Source organism: Phalacrocorax carbo, chromosome 3 (genome assembly GCF_963921805.1).
Source record: "Phalacrocorax carbo chromosome 3, bPhaCar2.1, whole genome shotgun sequence".
Lineage (NCBI taxonomy): Eukaryota > Metazoa > Chordata > Aves > Suliformes > Phalacrocoracidae > Phalacrocorax > Phalacrocorax carbo.
In genome coordinates this window covers 7,862,610-7,868,609 of record NC_087515.1, presented here as the reverse complement: position 1 = coordinate 7,868,609, position 6,000 = coordinate 7,862,610, and positions in this window count along the sequence as shown.

Genomic DNA, 6,000 nt, shown 5'->3' with positions numbered 1-6,000 from the left:
GCTGTATTCCCTTTTAGCTGGGAAGGGAGCAGCTCTTTGCTACAGCAGATGAGTTTCTCTTTGGGTGCTCATAGCAAGGGGGACTGCCTGGTCTTCCACGGACACTTACAGAGAGGGCTGCCTGAGTTTTCTCCACCCCTCGAAAGACAGGTATTCCTCCACCAGCTGGGGACAAGAAACAGCATACAAAAAGGTCACAAAGCTCTCACCCCCCTGGGAAGAACAAAAGAACTGCACAGAGAACAAAGGACTGAGGATCCCTCTGATGTCTACATAACTGCAGCCACACTTTTATTCTGTCCCAGCTATCAAATACAATGGAAGAGAAAAAATGCCCATAGGTTGAACACAGACCACCAGAGGCTGAACTTACTCCACATCAGAGATATTGTAATATAAGGCCATCAATAGGGGGCTGCTCTTTACGTACCCTGTCAGCTACCGACTGCCCGCTCCCTCCTTCCCCACGCCCTACACAGGAACTTTTCAGGTGACCACCAGACCTGTCTTTCTGTACTTTGTGGCACTGGTGCATTACCTGAATCTTTCACTGAGGCCAAATGAGGAGCATGTCAACCTGAGCATCACATACAGATCAGAAGAATCTGGTATAGATGTCAGCGAAATGGAAGCAGGCATGGACTGACCTCTGGGAGGATATAGAGCAAGCACCTGTTAAAAGGAGATGGGCTCATGAATGGCTTACAAGGGAAGGGTGATAGGATTAGTAACCTCACTCTGAATCAGCCAGACCCAGGTAAGATCACACAGAAATGCATAGTATCAGTGTTGAAGCAGCAGAGAACATCACAGCTCTTAGCTGTAACTTCAGGGAAGCTGCATATGAGAAGGCACAGCATATGCCTCTTCAACCTCCTTTGCCCTTACTGCCTGTTCAGGCCTTAGCATGCCAGAGCAGGAGTTGGATGAAACCTCGTAGGTTCTTGCCCAAACATTTCTCCAACCTACTTCCACCATTGCCACATTTTTACTGTCTTCGTTCACCTTCGTCTTCTTTACATCTCATCATGGCTGAATTCAGGTTCTCATCCAGTCCTTGTCTGTCTGTCTAGCATGTTGTAGCACACACTCCCCATGAATACCAGCACAGGATGACAGCCAGGCCCCCAAGGCTTTAAGCAGAAACATAAAGGGTCACTTACAAGTCACAAGAGGGGTGTAACATTGAGAGCTGAGCAGGACTAGTTTTAGGGCACAACAAAGAGGCCAAAGAACAAATATCTGAAGAGTGGAAAACAGCCTGCACATGGTAAAAGAACAAAGGAGATAAAAACAATAGCAACAGCCCCTCTGAGATTGAGGACAAACAGAAAAATAGGAAACGTTTCCCTCAGTCAAGGACACCGTGCCAATCAGCACTACTCTATACATGCCAGCAGTCCTTAACTCACCTTTGAAAGGAAAAATAGAGCTGCTTTTTTGGTTTGTCATTGATCACATTTTGCCACTCTAGACTCAGAAATCATATGTAAAAATAATAACTTTTACTTTGTAAACGGGGTTAAGTCAGTCAGAATTTTAAGGAGTCTATGCATGTTTGTGCTTTCTGCTTCAGCCTTCAGACAGAGCATGGTAGTGGAGACTGCAGCAGTAAAGAGTAAACTTGGATGCAACATTGCCACTTGCCTGCTCCATACCTTCGCATTAATGCCTCGACCAAATCCTATCACTGGTTAATCTCTCCTGATGAATATGCTAATGTCATCTAAATGCTGATTGCTAACCCGTCTGCCTACTCTCCACTAACACAAAGGCAGACTAGCACGAACTCACCTGTGATCCTCATCTCTGCTTGATGCATTTGGTTCCTGAGCAGTCTGCATAGGCACTTTATGGCCCGATCCTGCTGAAAGCATCATAGCAAGCATGGGCTGACGTTAGATGATTGGCATGAGGACATGAATGACCACGGGACCTGGATGACAAAGTTAATGAAGGCAGGGGGAGAAGAGGAGGGGAGAGTCCTGTGCGTGTGTACGACAGGCCCTTTGGACAGGAAGGGAACTTCTTGTACACAAACAGAGCTGACGATGCTTTGAGATGTGAGGCAGGTGCCACAGCTGAGGGTGGAGGGACTGGCACAACTTAAGGAATGAGATGTTAGCTGCTTAACTCCTGTATGGAACATGAGTCCTACCCTAAAAGTGCCAGAAAACTACTGTATGCTAAATTTTAGAGTTATTTTTCTAGTTGTCCTTTTAGCTTGCTCCAGGGCTTGGCTTAACTTTCCAAGACAATTCTATATTTGCATACAGCAGTGCTGCACCTGGGAATACATTAATGTGCTTCCTATTTGAACAAAACTGAACCTGGCAATGAGCTTCGCTGAAATGATGGGGAACAAAGAATTAAAAACCTTGAACTATCGCACCTTTAGACATGTACAATCATGACACAGAAGAAATAGTGTAATGTTTTAAAATGTATTTTTAGACATCTTTTTCCCATAAAAATATTCAAACTAATCTTACTGTTATGCCTAGAGGGTACAGTAGATTTATCACAATGTAACTAATAACATATTTTCATTTGTCACATGCCAATACTAGTTTTTATACCCAGTTTTATACTTATTGTGTGAAACTGTAGTGGTAGCTATAGTAGCATGAGAGTCTATAAAGATTTCAGTTATTAATTAAATATAATTTCCCTTATGTTTTCTACATTAAGCTGCATTTCACTTTGCTCTTTAATGAACGTAATTATTAATTCAAAGCAGTATGTTTGGACTAGTAAATAACTCCTTTCAAAAAAACTCTGTAATAATAATATATGGCAATAGGTAATAGGTCCTATTACCCAAATATCTTACATTTTTAAAACCCCTTGATAAGCTAACAGTTTACAATAATTTTGAACTTGAATCTTAGAAAATGACAGGCATCAAGTTGCTTTTTATCCTACCTTGTTTTGTGTTCTTCCTCTACTGATAAAGTTAGAACAAAAAGGTAAAAGTATCTGATAACAGAAAGAGCTGTTCGGCCAAATTTATGTTCCTGATGTTTTTTCATACATAAATATATATTTATATTTATGTATATATACACACACATAGAGGTATGAGTGCTTGTATATCCAAAGGTAATTTCATCAGTAATGAATGCCAAGTAAACTATTTTTCCATTGTTTAATTTGCGATATTTAAATGATAACCATATATAACAAAATAATCTGAATTTAGTTACTGATTTAGCTCCATCTTTGTCCCCTCTCATGTGTTTCTCTAAATAAAGCCTTCATAAGGGCCACATTTCTGGTCTGAAGAAGAAAGGATGGCAGGGGAGGGAGAAGGTTATCCATGACTGTCCCACTCACAAAGAGCTGAAGGCAGAAGAAGCAGGAATTATTATTACCAGAAGAAATCCTACTCTGCCTCCTCCCTTGTACAACTAGACATATTAAAGCTACAGCATAAATGGGTTTAAAAAGGCTAAGAAAGAACTCAGCTATTGGTTATTACAGCCCTGCTTATACAACATAATAAATCAACAGACTAACCAGTGTTTAGCTCATCCTTTGCAGTTGGGATATATGACCTGTAACTCCACAAAGACTCAGAACAATTTCCTCAAAATGAAGCATTTAATCTTCACAAGAGGAACAAAACATAGAAAAGGAAATAGACTTAACACAACAAATGGTCTACGTGTATTTAATTTACTTAATTTAAAGCGGTTTGTAAGGTAAGACCGATCTAGGTGTTCAAAGAGCTATTGAATAGAGTCTCTTTATCAGCCTGTTCTCTCAAATCATACCCTGACATGTCCCTGTTTCAATTCTTCTGGGACAGGCTTTCCCCTTAAAATTTCTTTGTTCCAGATTTACAGTCAGAATTATTTCTCTTTCCACCTCCCAAGACCATAAGTCAAACCAGCTTATTACTCCCAGTACAACAGATATAAAATTTCAAAGGCATCAAGTCCCACACCAGCAGGTGCAAGCTGAAAAGGTGTTGAAAATAGAAGAGTTTAAGCAAACGATGGGCAAAATTTCAGTAACAGCAAGTATTTCTGTGGACTCTGCAAAATCTTTGTGGATTTTTTTTTAAAAGTGTGTAACTAAGCTGATTAAGTTTCAATGACATTTAACATTTACAAAGTTAGCTGTTACAAACATAAAATCAAATTTTAGTTTCACTTTAACTACAGAGTGACTACTGCTCGCTGCTTTAAAGTCAAAAGGTGTGCTTCCACCTGCCTGGCAGCCCTCAGCACCACCTCCTCATTTCCATCCATGTGTAGATGTTTAGTAGCTATGAATGATATTGCCTTACCTGTAGAGACCTGGTTTGGTTTCGGTTTGTGGTTTTTTTTTAAATAAAGCACTGATCTGTCATATGAACAGATCAACAGAAACGCGTTCTGCCGTTGCCTGCCCCGCAGTGATTTCCCCAGTGGGTGCCACGCCAGCGGCAAGAGGCAGTACGGTGGGGGTGGGCAGCGATGTTCTGCTGGGACCCAACGTTACAGCAGCCAACAGGCAAATCACACTGTTAGAGCAAGTGTAATGGAATTGAAACCGATTTCTGTAAATTGAGAAAAGTAAATCTTAAATACTTCCATTACCTTAACTTCTGCTACCGACTTTTTTGGGGGTGGGGTAGGGCATGTGTGGCATGTGCCTTCTTGAAGATTTCCTTTCCAAAGCAGGGACGTGGTTGTTGCTGCAGACTCATAAAGCTAATTCCCCTAGTAGGTGTTTTCACAAAACAATCTCATTATAAGCAGAAAGAGAGTATAACAACAATTGTAATTTCCATCATTTCAATGCCCTAAACTGATTTCAGACTCTTCCTACTTTTCTGCAAACACCACTTCATTATATCGACTTTCTCTGCAGATTACATTTATCCCAACAGAGAGGAGCCAAATGAAGTTTTCCAAATAATGCGTGTGTTCTTTGGGTTAGAGAGCATAACTATCATTTTGGCATACAAATTGAGATTTTATATCATCAAAATTCACTACCTCGTTCTAGAGCTGCCTGAAGCCAGTAGGCCCTTATTAAATAGGACTTATTTAAAACCGTGGTTATATAAATTATAACATGTTTTTGTTACATTTTAGCATGAACTTTCAGCTGTTTAAAAAAAAAAAATAATTGCTAAAACCTGAGAATGTTTTAACAAACTTAACCATGAAGAGCCTTTTTCTTGGTGTTATCTTGTAAGAAAGGACTTACCAACATGAGGTCACTGAGGAACATTAATCCAAGCTAACTAAAGGTGTTCTTTCATAGCTGTTTATATATACCACATAAAAGACTAATTCAGAAATGAAGTGTCCTTAATTAAATCTACCTTCATTATTTCCAAAGTAAATTCGAGTGACTAACATTGCAACCATTTATATTCTGACTTGTAACATCTGTACAGGCATTCAACATTGCTCAACTAATCCACTTAGAAAACTAATTAGACTTAATTTTCTTGGATGTTCTCACGTAAATAGGCTCACGGATATGTGCTGTGTAAATCCCACTTCAGTATGAGACATCAGGATGGAAATATGATAACACTGTGTTCTATGGCAGACAAGAAATCAGGGATTGATGGTTGCAGTCAGCATCGCTTCAAAGAGATGAGCAAGAGGTAGTTTATATAAGCCAGTTCTGTTGGGCCAGGCCAAACTCTCTCCAGTTCAGACTTGTCTCCTTCCATCCTTCTGTCAGAAAAACAGTAGGAAATTTTAAACCAGAGCTAGGCTTCTATTCAATTTCATTAGTAAGGAGGAATTTGAGACGTGACTGACAGCTATCAGGAAAATAAATAACAAAATTGGGTATGTTCATAAAAAGTAGAAAGCATGAACTGACATTAAGACAGATCGGGCTCCTAGGAAAATGAACAAGAAACTTATTTTCCAAAAAGGTGATAAAAGCATGGACTAGCTTTTCTAAAGCAAGTAATAGAAATTCAGTTTCAAAGAAGAATCGGAGAGACAGGAGCGGAAGCACACGGCGTGAGGGACAAGGATTAAA